This window comes from Pantherophis guttatus, chromosome 8, assembly GCF_059756535.1.
Source record: "Pantherophis guttatus breed Tessera chromosome 8, ASM5975653v1, whole genome shotgun sequence".
Taxonomy (NCBI): Eukaryota; Metazoa; Chordata; class Lepidosauria; order Squamata; family Colubridae; genus Pantherophis; species Pantherophis guttatus.
The window spans coordinates 6,097,188-6,120,347 of record NC_142070.1 but is presented as its reverse complement, the minus strand read 5'-3'; positions in this window follow the sequence as shown (position 1 = coordinate 6,120,347).

Sequence of the window (23,160 nt, the reverse complement as noted above, 5' to 3'; positions counted from 1 at the left end):
TAACTTAACAACTGAAGTGAGTCAACAAACAACCTTGGCAAGAAAGGTCATAAAACGGGGCAAAACTCACTTAACAACTGTCTCGCTTAGCAACAGAAATTTTGGGCTTAATTGTGGTTTCAAGTCGAGGACTACCTGTACAAGAGAATAAGACATGTTAAGGCAATGTTATTACCACTGGGCTAAACCTTACAAAGTAGAAGTAGAAACAGAACTAGACAAAGTATTTTCTTTAATTCTTTACTCAATTTCAGCATCTCGGCCAGTTCAAGAAAGTTCAAGTTCAAGAAAGCTTCATTGTTATAAATTTAGAAATATTTTTTTGTGGTAAATAAAACATATCAGTTACAAAAAAAAAAATTGTACTCTACTTTTTATTCTCTCTCATTTTTTTTCTTTTTCTTTTGATGATCCTGTAATCCTTTCAATCGGGGTGGAATCAGGGCAATTGAACAAAGCTGAGCATTTACTGGCCGGATGCCCTTCCTGACGCCTACAAAAAGTTCACAGCAGAAACTTTCTTTTTGCGCCCTAATAGAGAAACGTCTTTCCCTGCCTGGGATTGAACTCTCAGCCTCCTAAGTGTTTGGTGAGTATCTTCACCTCTAGGCCTTTGCTCCGCTTTTTTATTCTCTTTCAATAAATCTAGTTCTTAAAAAAGCCTTGGTGAAAATCTTGCTTTTGCGTGGTAAGCAATTGCTAACAGAATTGCCAGGACTGGGAATTTTGAATTCTGAGAATTGAAGTGGACACATCTGAGAGACATTCCCAGAGTGGGGAATAGTGAAGGAACGCTACGTTAGGGGGATTTTGCAGATGAAATGATATGGATGATAATGAAGGGATGCCTTCATGCTTTAGATACATTGGAAACTCTTTGCAGAAAAGATCATAGACCATAGTTCTGGAGGCAAGTTGTTCCACTGGTTGATTGTTCTCACTGTTGGAAGTTTCTCCTTAGTTCTAGATTGCTTCTCTCCTTGATTAATTTCCACCCATTGCTTCTTATCCTGTCCTCGGGTGCTTTGGAGAATAGCTTGACTCCCTCTTCTTTGTGGCAGCCCCTCAGATATTGGAAGACTGCTATCATGTCTTTCCTGGTCCTTCACTCATAAGACTAGATCAGTGGTGGGTTCCTCCCGGTTCGGTCCGGTTCGGCCGAGCCGGTAGCAGTGACGATATGACATCACTGAACCGGTTCTCCCCCCCGCCCTCCCACCCCCCCACCCACCCATGTTATTCTTACCTTTTATCTGGTCCCACCCCCAATCTATTGCTGCCTCCTGAGTCCCAGCTGATGACTAGAGGGAAAAAAAACTGTTTAAACTCTTGCCGCGGGGCTTCAAAGGGCCGTCCTACAGCTGATCAGTGTTAAAAGCAAACAAATGAGTCGGGTTGTAAGTGCGAGGACTGGTCGTAAGTGCAAGGACCTTCCAGAAATGACTCTGACCAGCTAGCCACGCCCACCTAGTCACATGACCTCCAAGCCACACCCACAAAATAAGCCACGCCCACAGAACCGGTAGTAAAAATATTTAGAACCCACCCCTGGACTAGACGTGCCCAATTCTTGCAACCATTCTTCATATGTTTTAGCCTTCAGTCCCCTGATCATTTTTGCTTCCTAATCCTGCTTGAATGATGAGATTCAGCTTAGGCTGAAATGTAATGGCTTCGTCTTTGTTCCAACAGCTGGAACGGTATTATTTCTCGGATGTTCATCAACCAGGCTGTATTTGCCATTGCTGCAACAAAGGTAAATAACCTGCTTCATTAGCGATAAACAAATGATTTTGGGAATTCCCTGCCTCCAATTGCTACCCAGCTCGGATTTTTTGCAGAGAGCTATAAATCACAGATTAGGAGCGCATGACACAATGTGTATTTTGGGGGACCAGAAGGGAGAAATAGCTGTCATCAGCCTGAGTGTGGATTTTTTTCCCCCAGTTCAGATAACACGTGAGTTAATTAAATGGCTTGACTTCTGATTAATGGAAAGAGCCCTGAATTTTTTAATATTCAGGAGCAGCGTGCTTTTATTAGTAATGCCTAAGTAGAACTGGCTTTGTGCAGATAACACAACAGCGACATCTGGAACACGGCTTGAAACACCGTGGGCATTGACAAATTCCGCATCAGTCAATTGCAAGAGGCAGCTTAGCTTAGAACAGCTTACATCTTGTGACAATACCCTTCACACCATCAAAGAACAAGATCTGCCTATCTCAGATCCTTGGGTAGGAATATCAAAAGGGATGGGGCCAATCTAATTGTTTGGGTGTGTGTGTGTGTGTGTGTGTGTGTGTGTGTGTGTGTGTGTGTGTGAAGGAAGGATACCCTTAATGTGGGTTGCCGCAGCAGAGAAGGTAATTGTCCAGGGACACACCAAATAGCAATAGCACTTAAATTTGTAATGATGCCCTATACTACTTTATAGCACTCTCTGGAGGGGGTCAGCATATTGTCCCCAACAATCTGGGCCCTCATTTTACTGACCTTGGAAAGATGGAAGGCTGAGTTAACTTTGAACTGGTCAGGATCGAACTCCAGACTGTGGGCAGAGTTTGTCTGCAATACTGCATTCTAACCGCTGTGCCACCAGGAAGGAGAATGATGGGAATTAAGAGAGGAAGGAAATAAGGAAGGAAGGAAGGAAGGAAGGAAGGAAGGAAGGAAGGAAGGAAGGAAGGAAGGAAGGAGAGAGAGAGAGAGAGAGAGAGAGAGAGAGAAAGAAAGAAAGAAAGAAAGAAAGAAAGAAAGAAAGAAAGAAAGAAAGAAAGAAAGAAAGATAACAGCAATAGCCCTTAGATTTATATACTGTTTCACAGTGCTCTACAGCCCTCTCTAAGTGATTTACAGAGTCAGCCTCTTGCCCCCAACAATCTGGGTCCTTATTTTACCCACTTCGGAAGAATGGAAGGCTGAGTCAACCTTGAGCCAGTCAGGATCAAACTCGTGGAGTGAGGAATAAATTGGCCTGAGATACTGAATTCTAACCACTGCACCACCATGGCTCCTGGCATATTAAATTTATATGCCACCCATCTGACTATCCAGATTGTTCTGTCCCCGTACCACGCACATACCTCCACAGACGGCTTGGAGTTAATAAGCCACACGACAAAACTCTTTGAAGATAAAGCTGGCAGCAACCCAGTGGCTAGCTGCCAATTCAGACTTTACTCACACAAAACAAAGATTAGACTGCAAGCATTCCGATAAAACAGGCAGTGTCAATAATACAAGGATTAATCCAAATGCAGTCCGATAAAGCAGGCAAAGTCCAGTAACGCAGAGATCATGGAGTATTTCCAGTTTTTGCTCGTCACAAACTGAACCGGCCACCACACCCACATTTATACCCTGTGGGGTGTGGTCCAGTGACTCAGCTAATCTCTGGCACGCCTTCCCCTCTGCTGTGCACGCTTCTTCCTGTGCCTCTGTTGAGGGTCCAGCCAGCACTTATCTTCCTCGTCGCTGTCCACCTGTGGCTGCGGGGACGTGCTTGGCTCTGAGCCTATCATTTGGCCTTCGGTGTCCTCCGGAGGCATTGCCAGAGAGGAGGGTCCTGGAGAGGGAGGCCTTGCCAACTCCTCTCCCTCACTCTCAGAGTCTGCATCTGTCGATAGCCCAGGCTCAGGCAACGGAGCCACAACACAGATTGACTCTGGGTGGCATATAAAGATATGCCAAGTGAGATATGATGTCTAATTTTATTTTTTATTTTATTTTTATTTTTATTTGATTTATATGCTGCCCTTCTCCGGAGACTCAGGGCGGCTTACAATGCGCTAAGCAATAGCCTTCATACTTTTGTATATTTTTACAAAGTCAGCTTATTGCCCCCACAAACTGGGTCCTCAATTTACCTACCTTAGAAAGGATGGAAGGCTGAGTCAACCTTGAGCTTTGGCGAGATTGCAGGCAGCTGGTCTTAATAACAGGGTGCCTTAGACCACTGTACTGCCAAGGCTCCTAAATGACCCATAATCTTTCCCTCTATGGGACAACTGGAAGATAACTGACATGCAGATGGGTACTCATGTGGGACATCACCATTTTATGCTGTATTTCACTGTTTAAATGTTCTTTTTGCCACCCAAATGGCAGACTGGCTGACAAAAGAAAATGGATGCCATTCTTTCCTTAACTCTGCCTCTTCCTTGAATGGCATCGTTTCAAGAAATTAACAAAAACAGATGGAGTAGCACATCTGCTCAGCTTTTACAACTCATTGAAGTAATTAAACAATCATCGCTCCTAAATAATAAAACTACTAGAAACTGGAGCTAGGTGTGTGTGCCTGTATGCGTGGGAGAGAGTAAACATCCTCCCAACCCAATTCCTTATATCTACAATATTATTAAAAAGGATTAATCGCCTGAAGAAAGAAAGCCGATTTAATCCGTTTTGTGATGACAGTATATTGAGGATAATTGAAGTTCAGCGTTTGGCCAATACACAAAGTTAAATTTGCTGTTGTTGGCTTGCCTCCGTTTGCCAACCTTAAAAAAATAAAATAAAATGCAGGGGATTTTTTGGGGGGGATTCTAATCAGACAGGATCAAAAAAGAGAAAGCGAGAGAAGGAAAGATTTGCAGAAGGGATGCTAGTTTTACGAATATGGACAACATTTATGAAGAGATTCATTGGACGCGCTTGGACTACTGCATCCAGTTTTGGTCGCCACAATGTAAAAAAAAGATGTTGAGACTCTAGAAAGAGTGCAGAGAAGAGCAACAAAGATGATTAGGGGACTGGAGGCTAAAACATATGAAGAATAGAATGGAATGGAATGGAATGGAATGGAATGGAATGGAATGGAATGGAATGGAATAGAATAGAATAGAATAGAATAGAATAGAATAGAATAGAATAGAATAGAATAGAATAGAATAGAATAGAATAGAATAGGCGAAAGTAGAGTAGAGTAGAGTAGAGTAGAATAGAGAAGAGTTGAGTAGCGTAGAGTAGAGTAGAGTAGAATAGAGTAGAATAGAATAGAATAGAATAGAATAGGAGAAAGTAGAGTAGAGTAGAGTAGAGTAGAGTAGAGTAGAGTAGAGTAGAGTAGAGTAGAATAGAATAGAATAGAATAGAATAGAATAGAATAGAATAGGAGAATGTAGAGTAGAGTAGAGTAGAGTAGAGTAGAGTAGAGTAGAGTAGAATAGAATAGAATAGAATAGAATAGAATAGAATAGAATAGGAGAATGTAGAGTAGAGTAGAGTAGAGTAGAGTAGAGTAGAGTAGAGTAGAGTAGAGTAGAATAGAATAGAATAGAATAGAATAGAATAGAATAGAATAGAATAGGAGAATGTAGAGTAGAGTAGAGTAGAGTAGAGTAGAGTAGAGTAGAGTAGAGTAGAGTAGAATAGAATAGAATAGAATAGAATAGAATAGAATAGAATAGAATAGGAGAATGTAGAGTAGAGTAGAGTAGAGTAGAATAGAATAGAATAGAATAGAATAGAATAGAATAGAATAGAATAGAATAGAATAGAATAGAATAGAATAGAATAACTTTATTGTCACTTTAAATGTACACTAATCGGCATGCATCAAAATGAAATTTCGTTGCATACAGCATTCTCAGGATCACAAAGAGACCCACGGGATGTGCGGAAAACACTAAGAAGAAATAAAAGGTGATGCACATTCAAATTGTGTATATGGTCACAGCCAAATGGGAAGTTAATGTATCTGTTAGTTGACATGGCAATAGATAGCAATCCAACTTGTGTCATGTATAGAAACTCATATGAGAATATGCAGCTTATAGCAATAGTACTTAGACTTATATGCCACGTCATACCCTGTTTCCCTGAAAATAAGACATCCCCTGATAATAAGCCCAATAGGGCTTTTGAGCACATGTGCTAAAATAAGCCTCCTCTCCAAAAATAAGCCCTCCCTGAAAATATTTATATACATGCACAGCTGGTCCCTGCCATTTCCTCTGGTTAGGGTTAGGGAGACAGAGCTGGAAATCAGGTAAGATGGCAAGAGGAGCCCCATCTTGCTCCATACGCCCCAAAATAATAAAACCTCCTTGACAATAAGGCCCAGCACTTATTTTGGGGTTCAAAATATAAGACAGGGTCTTATTTTTGGGAAAACACGGATAGTACTTTTACAGCCCTCTCTAAGCGATTTACAGAGCCAGCCTATTGCCTCCAACAATGTGGGTCCTCATTTTACAAACCGCAGAAAGATGGAAGGCTGAGTCAACCTTGAACCGCTCAGGATCGAACACCTGGCTATGGGCAGAGTTTGCTTGCAATCCTGCAATCCCCTTTGGTTTCATATGTAAGTGCCATTAACACAATTCTCAGCTCAAGAACATTACCAAATATTCTTTAGAACATGATTTTTTGGGGGAAAAAATAATTGAATATTCCATCTTAGCTTATGAGGTTGGAATTCTTGAGAGTCGATAAAATTAAAGCTACATATCTTGGGCTCCAGAAAAGTTCGTTTTAATAAAGAGAGAAATGAGAAGTAGAATTCTGCAGCAGGAAAGCACATGTACGCTTGAACAAGCCAAAACTAAAATCACATTGGTGAACAATTCCAGTGAAAGATCAGAGGAAGATCAGATGTCAGTTGGATTGCACCAAAAGTTTAATAAAAATCGAGTGGAAAAGAGGTGGAAGATGGAAAGAGATAGAAAGTGGAAAAAGAAAGGCACAATAAAACGTATAAAGAACAATTGCAGAAACTAGTTTAATGAGAAGAAGGACTCAGGGTGACATAATAGCAGTCTTCCAATATCTCAGGGGCTGCCACAAAGAAGAGGGAGGTCAACCTATTCTCCAAAACACTCAAAGGCAGAACAAGAAGCAATAGATAGAAAATAAGTTGACTCCCTCTTCTTTGTGGCAGCCCCTCAGATACTGGAACACTACTATCATGTCCTCCCTAGTCCTTCTTTTTCTCTAGACTAGGCGAGGTGGCGCAGTGGTTAGAGTGCAGTACTGCAGGCACCTTCTGCTGACTGCCGGCAATTTGGCAGTTCGAATCTCATCAGGCTCAAGGTTGACTCAACTTTCCAGCCTTCTGAGGTCTATAAAATAAGGACCCAGATTATTGAGGGCAATATTTGGTCGCCACGATGTAAAAAAGATGTGGAGACTCTAGAAAGAGTGCAGAGAAAAGCAACAGAAGAGCCTTGGTAGTACAGTGGTCTAAGGCACCCTGTTATTAAGTTGGTTATTAAGACCAGCTGCCTGCAATTACTGCAGGTTCGAATCTCGCCAAGGCTCAAGGTTGACTCAGCCTTCCATCCTTTCTAAGGTAGGTAAATTGAGGATCCAGTTTGTGGGGGCAATAAGCTGACTTTGTATAAATATACAAAAGGATGAAGGCTATTGCTGAGCACATTGTAAGCCACCCTGAGTCTCCGGAGAAGGGCGGCATATAAATCAAATCAAATAATAATAATAATAATAATAATAATAATAATAATAATAATAATAATAATAATAATAATAATAATAATAATAATAGGATGATTAGGGGACTGGAGGCTAAAATGTATAAAGAACGGTTGCAGGAACTGGATATCTATTTATTTATTTATTATTTTATTTATTTATTTATTTGTCAACAAGTATAAGGAAACAAGTAACATTATAGACATAGACATGGACACATGGAAAAAAATTGGCACAAATAAAAGGATATAAATAGGCAAAACACAGCCATAAACACATAGAATGATTACGTATGTAATATAATGGTATGTCTCGTTTAATGAAAAGGAGGACTAGGGGAGACATGATAGCAGTGTTCCAATATCTCAGGGGTTGCCACAAAGAAGAAGGAGTCAAACTATTCTACAAAGCACCTGAGGGCAGGACAAGAAGCAATGGGTGGAAACTAATCAAGGAGAGAAGCAACCTAGAACTAAGGAAAAATTTCCTGACAGTTAGAACAATTAATCAGTGGAACAACTTGCCTCCAGAAGTTGTGAATGCTCCAACACTGGAAGTTTTTAAGAAGGTGTTGGATAACCATTTGTCTGAAGTGGTGTAGGGTTTCCTGCCTAAGCAGGGGGTTGGACTAGAAGACCTCCAAGGTCCCTTCCAACTCTGTTATTCTATTCTATATGCTGACTCTGTAAGCCAATTAGAGAGGACTGTAAAAGCACTGTAAAGTGGTATATATAAATCTAAGTGCTATTGCTATTGCTAGCCAAACCCAAATCCTGCAACCGTTCTTCTTATGCTTTTGCCTCCAGGTCCTTAATCGTCTTAGTTGCTGCCATACAAATTTTCTATGCGCAAAAATGTACTCCATATTAAGTTCTACGATCCCCAATTTGCTGAGTGGCTTTAGAGTTACCCATCCAATGCTTTGTATGTGAACATTGTTTAAAGCTTCCTTGACGCAGGAAGACAGCAAAGCAAGACAGAGACTTCTCATAGGAAGCCTTATTCCTTCCCCCATCTCTCTAACAAACAGCTCGATAATAAAAATGCAGGTTTTCTTTCTTTTAATGTCATAATAACAGGGAAATTTATTTGGACACGGAGTGCCGATTAGAGTCCGGCCTTTTTTTTTTTTTTTTTCGCAGGCCAACTCAGGAAAGATAATCTAGATGTTATCACCAAAAAGTAATTTTTAAGCTCATAAAATCTAATAGGCACCATGCATCTCCTTTTGGTAATGTCTCTTAAGAGAGAGAGTCAGGACTACCAATGGCAAGAATATGGATTAGCATCCAATTCAGGTGGATGGATTTTTGCAGACTCGGTAATTGGCAGCAGTAATTGACAGCTTCAGGCATCTACCTATCCAAGAACTAATATTTTGTTGTTCCTTCTTACACGGAAGGCGACTCCATACTTTAAGAAGAATGAGTTAATTGCCCTTTGCAGCTTATCTTTGCAGAGAGAGAAGGGGAGGGAGGGAGGGAGAGGAGAGAGGGAGGGAGAGGAAGGGAGAGAGAGAGAGAGAGAGAGATGACCTAAAGTAATTTGAAAATCTATATGACATTTTCCATGTTGATGCAACATTATTGAATTCATTTCACCTGATGCCATTTGTAGTTCTGCCTTGTGGAGCAACGTGTTATGAATGTCCCTCCTGAAAACTCAATTATATTTCTGGTTACGCACAACCAAAATGTTCCATCTTGTTTCAAACAAGCCATGAGATCATTTTGTCTTAACTAATTCATTATGCTGAAGATATGGTTTGTGAATATTTCTACTGATAAAGCTGAACAGAACAGAACAGAATCGAATCGAATCGAATCGAATCGAATCGAATCGAATCGAATCGAATAGAATAGAATAGAATAGAATAGAATAGAACAGAACAGAACAGAACAGAACAGAACAGAACAGAACAGAACAGAATAGAATAGAATAGAATAGAATAGAATAGAATAGAATAGAAAATATGGAATGGGGATGGGAATAGAATAGAATAGAATAGAATAGAATAGAATAGAATAGAATAGAATAGAATAGAATAGAATAGAATAGAAAATATGGAATGGGGATGGGAATAGAATAGAATAGAAAAATGGAATGGAATGGAATGGAATGGAATGGAATGGAATAGAATAGAATAGAATAGAATAGAATAGAATAGAATAGAATAGAATAGAATAGAATAGAATAGAATAGAATAGAATAGAATAGAAAATATGGAATGGGGATGGGAATAGAATAGAATAGAAAATAGAATAGAAAATAGAATAGAATAGAATAGAATAGAATAGAATAGAATAGAATAGAATAATGGAATGGGGATGGGAATAGAATAGAATAGAATAATAGAATAGAATAGAATAGAATAGAATAGAATAGAATAGAATGGAATGGAATGGAATGGAATGGAATGGAATGGAATGGAATAGAATAGAATAGAATAGAATAGAATAGAATAGAAAATATGGAATGGGGATGGGAATAGAATAGAATAGAAAATAGAATAGAATAGAATAGAATAGAATAGAATAGAATAGAATAGAATAGAATAGAATAGAATAGAATAATGGAATGGGGATGGGAATAGAATAGAATAGAATAGAATAGAATAGAATAATAGAATAGAATAGAATAGAATAGAATAATAGAATAGAATAGAATAGAATAGAATAGAATAGAATAGAATAGAATAGAATAGTATTCTTTATTGGCCAAGTGTGATTGAACTGATAAGGAATTTGTCTTTGGTGCATATGCTCTCAGTGTACATAAAGTAAAAAAATAAAATACATTCATCAAGAATCATAAGATACAACACTTAGTGATAGTCATAGGATACTAATAAGCAATCAAATCATACTAGGAAACAATAAAGACAATATAAGTTGTAAAGATACAAGCAACAAGCATACATGTCTCTTCTGGGTCAGACTCCTGGTGGCTACAACCGATGTTGGGTTTGTTTATTTGTTAGTTTGGGCAATAAGTCAACAGTTTGTCATTGTCTTTTTTCATGGTACAATTTTAAATCAATCAATCAATCAATCAATCAATAAAATAAAGTTTTGAATTCTTGGTCAACTCGGTTCCTGGAATTTTCTAGAAGTCTTCTATTCAGTTGCTAATGAACTCCAATCCTACTTAATTCTTCCAAACAGCCAAGATCACTTAGATGCTATCATCTGCTATGATTAATATTTCTATGATTTCTTAAGTATCTAAAAGGAAGAGAGCCGATAGTTTTATTTCAGGCCCAATAACATAGTCAAATTCATGAAATAAAGTTCAACCAATCTATTATTTGCATGTTTAAATTCTACAGTATGCAAAGTTCCAAGACGCCCAATGAAAAATATGAATATATCTTCCTAGGCAATATTAAAATCAAGTGTTCATACAAATGTAATATTAATTATCTCTCACCACAGAATGTGAAGTGATTTATCTATCCTCTGTCATCATCTATCTACTTATTTATCTATCTTCTATATCATCTATCATCTGTATCATCTATCATCTATCAACTATCATCTACCATCTATCATCTATCATCTATAGCAGTGATGGCTAACCTTTTTGCCGTCATGTGCCAAAAGCGGGAGAAGCATAGGGGGGGATTGCGCATGCCCACACCCATAATTCAATGCACCCCGCCCCCCAAATATGCATGCCCACATATGCACATATGCACACATGCCCCCCCGCTTTTGGCACACGATGGCACGGTGAGCATGGTAGGCTCATTTTTCGCCCTCCCCAGGCTCCAGAGGCTTTCTTGGAGCCTGGGGAGGGCAAAAATGGCCTTCCCCACCCCTCCATAGGCTTTCTGGAGGCCAGAAACAGCCTGTTTCCTGACTTCCAGTGGGCCCGAAAGGCCCGAAAATCACCTGGCTGGCACATGCATGCATGCCAGAGTTGAGCTAGGGCAACGCTCTTTTTCAAACAAAGGCTGTTAATTAACTTTCTTAACAGCCTACAAGAATCCAAAGAATAAATAATCAAAATCTTACTAGGATTGGCAGAAAGCCCAGAAGCAATTTGCAGGAAACTGATAAGAGAACTAAGATCAGGACGCGAAGGAGAGTGAACGAAGATGTTCCCTGCAAATTGCCTCAGTTGTCGTCCTTCCTTAAATAGGCTAAAGGAGTGGCCAATTAGCCCCAAGCCTTACTCTCGAGGAGACCTCCTCCTGAGAAGTCACTCCTGCCTTTTGGCAGCTCTCCGTGCTTGTGCATTGAGAAGAGGCTCCTCCTCTTCTTCCACTTCACTTATGGGAGGTTCTGGAGGTTCTGAAGGCCCTGGCTGAAACGCCGCCTCTGGCACCACATCTTCTCCAGCCTCCTCACTGTCCGACTCAAGTGCCAGCTGCACAGGCTGTTGGAGCAGCACCACACTAGCCTCCTCACTGTCGGAATCAGCTACTAGCTACACAGGCTGCTGACAGGCCACAACAACCTGTGACTTTGCAACACAAAGTTCTTGTTTTGTGAATATGCACAGAAAGAGCCAGAATGTTGTCATTGCCCTTTCTTACGAATGAAGGCAAATATATGTGATCCAAGATAATGTTGTAGGATTCAATCTCATCAGGATCCCTCTTATCAGATACTTAGGAGTTGAGACTTGGTAGCACAAGGAAACAACAACCAAAAATGGAATAGCTACCCATCAATCATCCTGATCTGTCCCCGTCTACACACACACACAAACACAGCCAGCTGAGGGTTAAGAAAGTACACAGGTCGTTATCTCAAACTTGGCAACAATATAAGCACCGTCTGCCAAGAGCTTTACTGCAACAGATAACATAAAATTACATACGCATTGCAAATAGTCCAGCAAAACAATATCCCTTTCGGCAGCTTCAGACGTTGTTCAAGTGACTAGCCAAAGTTCGTTTTTGTTCGTCACGGAGTTTTACCAGCCACCACCCTCTCTTATATAGTCTCTGGGGTGTGGTCCAGTGACTCAGTTCTAATCCCTAGCACGCCTCCTTAACTGCTGCAACCGTTTATCACGCCTTCGTTGGCGTGCATCCAGGAACGACGGCTCTCCTTCCTCGCTCTCATCCGAGACACCTGGCTCCTGGCTAATCTCCTCTCCCTCGGCCGGCACCTGAGACAGTGCCAGAGGGGAGGGGCCTGGAGAGGGAGGCCTGGCTGACTCCTCTCCCTCATGTTCGGAGCCTTCTTCCTCCGATGAGATAGGCTCAGAGGGCGGGGCCACAACACATCCCAATCAAGAACCAAAAAGCCACACACCCCATAGTTAGTATGCATAGAATAGCCCAAAGCCCAGATTCTAGTAGAGAGAATGTCCCTGAGGATGGGATCCAATATGACTCAGCAAGTTTAGAAGGCTCAACCTCTGGTCTCTATGACTGACCAAGTTTGGAATCTTACCCTCTCTTGTCTACTGTGGATGCTTAGTTCACCCTCAGTAGTTGGCACCAAGTTGGTTTAAAATAATATCCGATGCAAGAAATTTGGAGCCAGGAGTGTTCAAATGAAGACAAGTTTATTCCATGCTAAACAAGAAGATGAACTACTAACAATCAAGGCAAATTGGTGGTAGATAAGAGAATTCAGGACAAGAAACAATAGATGGAAATCAAGGAGAGAAGCAACCTGGAATTTAAGGAGAAACTTCCTAACAGTGAGGACAATTAACCAGCAGAACAGCTTGCCACCAGGAGATGTAGGTGCTTCACCACTGGAGGTTTTTAAGAAGAGACTGGACAGTCACTTGTCTGAAATGGTTTTTTTGTTTGTTTTTGTTTTTTGTAAATATTTTTTATTATTTTTCAAACATAAGCATAAAATATAACTTTCAAGAGCAAAAACTCGATCCGGTCATAGATGGTTACCACGCTTACATTTCTTTGACAGACTCCATTCACAATTTCCCATTGCATCTTTAACAGGTAAAAGTTCAAAACATAAGAAGAATAAATTTTAACATAGATTCTAACATCCTTATCTATATAAATCTATTATATCAATACAATTTTAATTTCATATTTACTTTAGCTCAATTGTGTCTAAGTATCAATCCTGCTTATATCTGGTTCTTCTCCACATTGTCTTTATCATCTCTTTTACCATCAGTTGCAAAATACTTTTTAACAATATTCTAACCTCTTATTCTAATTATTAACCACAATTTTATCACCTCAAATCTTAATTTCAAATTCAATACATCTCCATTTTTCTTACCATTTATACAAGAAAATTCTAACTACATTTCTTAGACTCTTGACCCATTCCATCAAATCTTGATATCTAAAATTTTATCATTACTTTTACACATTTCAAATTACACAAATTCATCCCTAAAATTTTATTTAAGCTAATTGCTAGTATGTTCTCCTCCATACCTCCATACTTGTCTGAAATGTTATAGGATCTCCTGCTTGAGAAGGGGGCTGGACTAGAAGACCTCCAAGGTCCCTTCCAGCCCGATTCTGGTTCTGATTTCAAGGGTGAGGGATGGGAATGTGGTGGCTCATGTGGTTGGGATACTGGGTTGATGATCAGCAAGCCCATGTTTGAGACCTGAGTGCTGCCGTGGGGTGGGGTGAGCTCCAGGGGTGAAATGCTACCGGTTCACCTGAATCAATAGTAATAAAAGCTACTGGTTTGGGCGAACTGGTAGTAAAAAAATACTACCGGTTCGGATGAACCAGTATTTCCAACAATCAGCTGTGCCATGCGATTTATATTAGCTAGAAAGCAGGAAATAGCGAATCTAAATCGTGCGGCACAGCTGTTCCCCCCCCTCGCTGTTCTACTTACCTTAGAAAAGGCTTCTTAAGCCTCCCTTTTCAGTGCTATGTGGTAGTGCCTGCGGTGCGCATGCGCGCAAAGTGTGCATTTGGCATGCACCACAGATGCATGCTCGCAGCGAACCGGTAGCAGACTTTGAAGCATTTCACCACTGGTGAGCTCCCATCCCATTGAAAGGAGCCTCCACTGAGCATCCCTGGACAACGATGATGTCACCGGCTAATCTTTAAAGCGCTCCATGGCTTAGGGCCGGGGTATCTACGAGACCGCCTTCTGCCACCAATAGCCTCCCACCGGCCAGTTCGCTCGCACAGAGAGGGCCTCCTCAGGGTGCCGTCGGCCAGACAATGTCGGCTGGCGACCCCCAGGGGGAGAGCCTTCTCTGTGGCGGTACCTGCCCTCTGGAACAACCTACGCCCAGAGATAAGCACGATACCAGACCTCCGGACTTTTTGTCGGGCCCTGAAAACACATCTATTTCATCTAGCCGGGCTGGCTTGATCCCACCCTTTCGGTTTTAAATTTATAATTGGTTTTAACTGAGTTATTTTAAATTGATGGCCAAAATTATTTAATGTTTTTAAAATTGCTTTTAAATTTTATATGTTATGTTTTTACCGTGGCTGTTCACCGCCCTGAGTCCTGTTGGAGAAGGGCGGTATACAAATTAAATAAATAAATAAATAAATAAATAAATAAATATCCTTTCACCCCATAAATGCCTTGGTGCTCCCAACATGTAAGCAAGCAACCAAGAGGTTTGTGGATGTGAAGGGATTCTAAACTGATGACTTGCTTAACCCCTCCCTCAGGCTCAGCCTGGCCATCTCCTATGCCTAAATTGTAAAGTAACTGGAGTAATCTTGTGTAATGGCAGGGAATGTTGAGGATCCCATCCCTAAGGGAGATACACCTGGTGGGACATAGAAGAAGGGCCTTCTCCGTGGTGGCTCCCTCTCTCTGGAACATCATTCCCCCAGAGATTAGAACAGTCCCCACTCTTCCAAAAGGCGCTGACAGGTTCTGGCAGAGGGCCTGGGGAACCCAGAGTGGGATGGAGGCCATTAAATGGCTTGTGTGATTTGCTGTCACCTGGATGGCAGATGGGGGTGTGTGTGATTTTATTATATTATATTATATTAATTTATTTGATTCTTTTTTATTAGTTTTATTGTTTTAAATGAGGTTTTATATTCTGTAAGCCGCCTTGAGTCGCCAAGTGCGAATAGGCAGCGATATAAATTAGTTAAATAAATAAATAAAAACCCTGATTCCTGGATCCAGGTCTTGGTGACCACGCTATTTTTATTCCTGCTTACCAATTAATGCCTTAATAAGACCACATTTAGAATTCTGAGGGACACGGCAGCTCAGTGGCTAAGACGCTGGGCTTGTCGATCGAAAGGTCGGCAGTTCAGCGGTTCGAGTCCCTAGTGCCGCGTAACGGGGTGAGCTCCCGTTACTTGTCCCAGCTTCTGCCAACCTAGCAGTTCGAAAGCACGTAAAAAAATGCAAGTAGAAAAATAGGGACCACCTTCGGTGGGAAGGGAACAGCGTTCCGTGCGCCTTTGGCGTTTAGTCATGCCGGCCACATGACCACGGAGACGTCTTCGGACAGCGCTGGCTTTTCGGCTTTGAAACGGAGATGAGCACCGCCCCCTAGAGTCGAGAACGACTAGCACATGTGTGAGGGGAACCTTTACCTTTTATCTTACCAATTACTGTGATACCAAACTTCGGAATCATTATTCATTCACCCCAAATATTGCTGGAGGCCCGTTTTTCTCTTTGGAACCTGAGTTTAAACAATTAGCAGTTAACTGTAAATCTAACTTTTCCATTAAATTAATGCTTAGACAACACTGCAAGGAGTAATTACAGACCACTTAGTTCAGTCTAATTGCACTAATTGACATGGAGCTACAGTTGTCATAATTCAGAAAATAGCCACCTCTAATTAATACACATTTTGCAATTACAAGCACGATGAATGTTTTACTTTACAAAGTGTGTCTCATTAATATAGATTTGTTTTTCAGATGTCATGCCATGCTCAACACAATTATTTTCCTTTTATCCTAACAGGGTTGCTCGTACGTATTACTTTTACGGAACACAGCCAGGACTGTTATCGTGGAATGGCATGATCTGAAGCTCCAACTTTGATCTCCCTTGGCTTTAGGATGGGTACAGATAGTCCTCAACTTATGATCACAATTGTATCCAACTATCCAACAAGAAGGAGGCTCCATACCATTTCAGATAAGTTGGTCAAGTCACTTATTAAAAATCTCCAGTGTTGGAGCACCCATAACTTCTGGAGGCCAGCTGTTCCACTGGTTAATTCTCCTCACTGTTAGGAAGTTTCTCCTTAATTCCAGGTTGCTTCTCTCCTTGATTAGTTTCCATCCGTTGCTTCTTGTCCTGCCTTCTAGTGCTTTGGAAAATAAGTTGACCCCTTTCCTACTCTGTGGCAGCCCCTCAAATATTCGAACACTGCTATCATGCCACCCCAAGTCCTTCTTTTCACTAGACCAGACAAACCCAGTTCCTGAAACTGTTCTTCATGTGTTTTAGCCTCCAACCCCCTAATCATCTTCGTTGCTCTTTTCTGCACTCTTTCCAAAATCTCTACATCCTTTTTATAACATGGTGACCAAAACTGGATTCAGAATTCTAGGTAAAGGTAAAGGTTCCCCTCACACATGTGCTAGTCTTTCCCGACTCTAGGGGGCGGTGCTCATCTCCGTTTCAAAGCCGAAGAGCCAGCGCTGTTCGAAGACGTCTCCGTGGCCATGTGGCCAGCATCACTAAACGCTAAAGGTGCATGGAATGCTGTTACCTTCCCACCAAAGGTGGTCCCTGTTTTTCTACTTGCATCTTTTACATGCTTTCGAACTGCTAGGTTGGCAGAAGCTGGGATAAGTCACGGGAGCTCACCCCATTACGTGGCGCTAGGGATTGGAACCGCTGAACTGCCGACCTTTCGATCGATAAGCTCAACGTCTTAGCCACTGAGCCACCGCATCCCTCAGAATTCTAAATGTGGTCTTATTCAGGCTTTTTAAAGTGGTTTGAATACGATTTTATAAAGCCTTAGTAAGCCTTATCCCTTAGAGATGAGAATGAGAGTGAGAGTGAAAGAGAGAGAGAGAGAGAGAGAGAGAGAGAGAGAGAGAGAGGGGAAGGGAGGGAGGGAGGGAGGGAGAGAGATGGACAGAGAGATGAGATGAGATGAGATGAGATAGAGAGAGAGAGAGAGAGAGAGAGAGAGATGGATGGATGGATAGATAGATAGATAGATAGATAGATAGATAGATAGATAGATACAGATGGATAGAATATGAAGATAGATAGATAGATAGATAGATAGATAGATAGATAGATAGATAGATATAGATGGATGGATGGATAGATAGATAGATAGATAGATAGATAGATAGATAGATAGATAGATAGATACAGATGGATAGAATATGAAGATAGATAGATAGATAGATAGATAGATAGATAGTTAGATAGATAGATATAGATGGATAGATAGATAGATAGATAGATAGATAGATAGATAGATAGATAGATAGATAGATAGATAGATAGAGGCAGGCTATGTATATATGTATATATATATATATGTATGTATGTATATATAGAGAGAGGGGGGGAGGGGGGAGGGAGGGAGGGAGAGAGAGAGAGATAAATAGTAGATAGATTAGAGATAAAGAAAGAAAAACCTAGTTATAGACAAATACCTTTTTAAAGAAATAAACACCTAAAGAACAAACTTCATATTTTATCAGCACCATTTTCTTTAGAGCTGATTTCCCAAAGACAGGCAAACACTTGAAACATGATTGCTCTTTTTATTTCCCCGTTTTGTGTGGATTTAAGATCACAAGCTATGACTTAATTCTTCAGAGCCGATGGTCCTTAATTTCAGATGAGCCTCGGCGGAAAAATACTCGACCTTCTAACTTTCTAATCTTTCCCAAAGTTTAGCTTTTTCATTCCTTCTTGCCCAAAACCAGCGAGTTCTGTTCTCATTCTCGAGTCGAGATAATCCGGTCAGAAAGTAATAAATATCTCCACACGTATATTTTACAGCCTTAGGAAAGCTAGTGAAAAATGAAAACAAACAAGGGAAAAAAAGTAAAAAAAAAAAAGGAAAGACAGGGAGGGAGAGGGGTGGCGAGTTTACTGTGTAGTGCTTTCCCACTAACAAAGAAAAGAAAAGAAAAGGAAAGAAAGAAAGAAAGAAAGAAAGAAAGAAAGAAAGAAAGAAAGAAAGAAAGAAAGAAGACATATTTATGATCACAGAGGCAATGTAATCTAAAACAAGAAGTGGTGGCTTTGTATCGGGGGAGGGGGGAAAATGATTGACCTCCTCCTGTATGTTGTGGAGAAAAGAACATTGCTTGCAGACAACGACAGAAGAATTTCCCACTAAAGAGGAGTGTTCTTTCAGGAGACTGACTGGGTTCAAAATCTTTTCCCAAGTTGCATTTGCAGAGCACAGTCCTTCGGGAGAGCCAAAATATGTGTCAAAAGTCACTGGAGCCCAGCTAGATGGCAACACAGCTGATCATGGCCTGTTCAAAGCTAAGTTAAGAGGGCCACCACGTGGGATGCTATGGGCTTCACAGAAAGGAGGACTAGGAGGAGGAGGTGGAGGGGTGAAGAATGGGGAGGGGGAGGGGGAGGAGAGGGGAAGGAGGAGGGGAAGAGGAAGAGGAGGAGGAGAAGAGGAGGAGGAGGAGGAGGAGGAGGAGGAGGAGGAGGAGGAGGAGGAGGAGGAGGAGGAGGAAAGGTAAAGAAGGAGAAGGGGAGGAGAAGAAGGAGCAGCAGGAGGAGGAGAGATGAAGAAGGTGAAGAGGGAGGAGGAGAAGGAAAAGGAGGAGAGGTGAAGAATGGGGAGGAGGAGGAGGAGGAGAGGGGAAGGAGGAGGGGAAGAGGAAGAGGAGGAGGAGAACAGGAGGAGGAGGAGGAGGAAAGGTACAGAAGGAGAAGGGAGGAGAAGAAGGAGCAGCAGGAGGAGGCGAGGTAAAGAAGGAGAAGGGGAGGAGGAGGAGGAGGAAAGGAGGAGGAGGAAGAAGAGGAGGAGAGATAAAGAAAGAGAAGGGGAGGAGGAGAAGGAGCAGGGAGAGGTGAAGAAGGTGAAGGGGAGGGGGAGGGGAGGAGGAGGAGGAGAGATGAAAAAGAGGAGGAGAGGAAGAGGAGAGATAAAGAAGGAGAAGGGGAGGAAGAGAAGGAACAGGAGGAGGAGACGTGAAGAAGGTGAAGGGGAGGGGGAGGAGGAGAAGGAGAAGTGAAGGAGGAGGAGGATAGGTAAAGAAGGAAAAGGAGGGAAAAAAAGGGGAAAAAAACCTAAGAAGCTGAAGGGGGAGGAGGGGGAGGAGGAGAAGAAGGAGAATGGTGGGCAGGGAGAGAGCAAGGTCAGTTCACAGAGAATATATCTATAATTATTGCAGATACCGCTTTAGTCCGGCAAGAGTCTGTATGCAGGCAAGCAATAATAAAGGAACTACTCAGAAGTAACTCAACGTATCTTTGTTATTTCTTGGGTCTAACAATTGCTCAGTCCTTCTGTTGACAATTGGCTTCGTGAAAGATAAGATGTTTTAATTGCCTCTCCTCGTTTTCTCTGTCCCATCAACTCCCAGGAGGTTTCTTACAGCGGGGGGAGGAAAAAGGGCCTATAACTTTCCTCCTACTTTTGTTTTCTCTTTCCAAATTTGCAGGGCAAAATTGGTTGGTAAATAAGGAAAGTTATGATGAGCATATCTACATTCATTTATTTTTCTTTGTCTCTTGTGTACGCAGTTCAAATCAATATTATTAGTTTTTCCATTAGAGCTTTTTTTTTTTTTCCCAGTCACTTATTCAATTCAGCAAGTTTCCATTTCTCCCTCGCGTTATTATGCTCTGAGCATTCCCAACGAGGGAGCGCATTTGATGACTCATTTTGACTATTTACTGATATAACCGTTTCAAGTGAAGATAATGATCCCTTTGCAGGTCACATGAGTTATGCTAAACCATTCCGGAACTGTTAAAAAGATCAGCTTGCCCGCAGAGATCTCCGCCTCTCTAGGTTAAGTCTAATAGATATTATTCTGAAAGGCCCATCTCCAGGGAATGAGGCTTAAAAACAGATCATCTTGCATTTCTGGAATGAAAGTGTTAGAACGATGAATCAAAGTTTGTAGGGGCCAAGAATATTAAGCGTATCAAGAGGCAGTGTGCTGCAGCAGCCAAAAAAGCTAATACAATCAGGGAAGGGCTTCAAAAATTTTAGCAAGGGGTTCTCTGCCTGGTTGTTGGGTGGGCGTAGCCATGTTGGACATGGCCTAGTCGGCCTCCTGTACCGGGGCGGAGGGGGAGAAACATTTTTGCCCTCCCCGGGCTCCGGAGGCTTTCCTTGAGCCTCCGGGAAGGCGAAAATGGCCTCCCCAGGCTCTGGGAGCCTGCTGGAGGCTGGAAATGGGCCTGTTTCCAGCCTTCCTGAACTTCCGGTAGGCCTGCATCCAAAATGGGCTGCATGGGGACTCCTGGGAGGGGTGGGGCGGGGTGGGGTGGGTGGGGCCAGCCAGGAGTGGGATTTAGGGGTTCTCCGAACTGCACAGATTCTTAGCTAGAGGTTTTCCCGAACCCCTGCGAACCCCCAGTAGTCCATCCCTGAATACAATCCTTGATTGTATAAACAGAGGCGTTGAATCAAAATCACGTGAGGTATTAGTACCGCTTTATAAAACCTTAGTAAGGCCACACCTGGAATACCGCAGCCAGTTTTGGTCACCTCGTTACGAAAACAGATGTTGAGACTTTGGAAAAAGTGCAGAGAAGAGCAACTAAGTGTCAGGTTTCGATGTCATCTCAAATAAATTACACTCCCAAACAATTAATCTTTGCTGAAATATTCCATTTATTGAGTACGACAGATCTGGCCCCGACTTCGTCGTAGCCGATACTAACCCTCTGACCCCCCCCAAACCCTTCCCTTTCCGTTCCCCAATTCTCATCTTCTCATTGGCCATCTTCCAAGCCAGTCTCCCCAGCTTCTGACCTCACCCCACAGGAATGTTCCCCCCTCCCATCCCATCTCCTAGGGGATATTATCTACAGAGAAAATAAGTAGGTGAAAAGTCAAGCCTCGTCTTTTTATGGCAGCATCAGAATGCTGACACTAAGATGATTAGGGGACAGGAGACTAAAACACCTGAAGAACGGTTGCAAGAATTGGGTTTGGCTAGTCTAGAGAAAAGAAGGACTAAGGGTGACATGATAGCAGTCTTCCAGGATTTGAAGGGCTACCTAGAGGTGGGATTCAAAACTTTTAGCAACCAGTTCTCTGCTTGGTTGCTGGATGAGTGTGGCCATGATGGGTGTGGCCTACTCGGCCTCCTGCACCATGAGGCTCTGCCTTGAGCCTCCGGGAAGGCAAAAATGTCCTCCCCTGGGCTCCAGAGGCCCACGAAGGCCGAAAGCAGGCCCGTTTCCTTTTGGAACTTCCGGGAGGCCCATTTTCTGCCCTCCCAGAGCCTCCACGTGGGCCCTGCACTTACCTGGCATCCAAAATGGGCCTCGTGGAGACTCCCGGGAGAGGCGGGGTAGGGTGGACAGGGCCAGCCAGTCTTTGCAACTACCAGTTCGGCGAACCAGAAGTAAAATTAGCATCTGGTTCACCCAAACCGGTCTGAACCAGCTGATTCCCACCCCTGGGGCTACCATAAAGATGAGGGAGTCAACCTATTTCCCAAAGCACGGGAAGGCAAGACAAGAAACAATGGATGGAAACTAACCAAAGAGAGAAGCAACCTGGAATTGGGGAGAAACTTCCTAACAGTGAGGACAATTAACCAGTGGAACAGCTTGCCACCAGAAGTTGTGGATGCTTCATCCTTGGAGGCTTTTAAGAAGAGAGTGGACAGTCATTTGTCTGAAATGGTATAGGTTCTCCTGCTTGAGTAGGGGGCTGGACTAGAAGACCTCCAAGGTCCCTTCCAGCTCTATTCTGATTCTGGCTACCTGTATTTACAAAGTGTTAAGGATATTGTTGTTGTGTTACCAACCAGCAGAGTGGATTGCACAGAGAAACGTTGCTGAGAGCAATGAATAAGAGATAAGCAAACTGGTTTATCAAAAGCTTACTTTATAGTGGAAAAACAGTCTCATAGTCTTTAAACAAATTCCAAGTCTTTGCCAGTAAATCAGTCCAGTAGTTACAGAATCTTCTTACTCAACAAACAGTAGTTGGTTAGAATAACAAACTCACTCTGGTTCACAAACCACGATGGTTACAGATCCATCAAACGATGATTACAGATAACAACTCCTCTCAATGGTAGCTTATCATGTCAGCTTCATCATCTCATCATCTTCATACACAATGGCAGCATAGCATTGCAGCTTCATCATCAACAGCAGATCATAGCAGCAACTGAACACGTTGCAGTACCTTGCTTAAATATTCTCACAACCAGTAATTATGTAATTACAGCATGACTCAGCATTAAAGCCACATAATACATATTCAGCTTAAAGTTACAGTATACTTACATTGCCTGTACAACATAGTTAGGCTCAAACCATATCCTAACACAAAGCTATCAAGACACCACATTTTATCTATCAAGTTGTGTATGTGGGATAACACATTGACCGCCACTTCCTAATAATCAATTTATTTTTCAGGGACAGAAGGAGCAAGTAATATTTGTTTTCTGTTTACCGTCACACTTTCATCTGCATGATGTGGGAACAGGTTTGTTTACATTACAGGCTGAAGCAGCTTAATTTGCAATACCCCAACTAATATTTGAAATGGAATGCAATTACCCTTTGATTTTCATACTCCGCTGAATTTTACACTGTATTTCCTCATTTCCAAAATGTTCAAAGCCATGCGCGCTCGAGAAAATTATATGTAAAATAG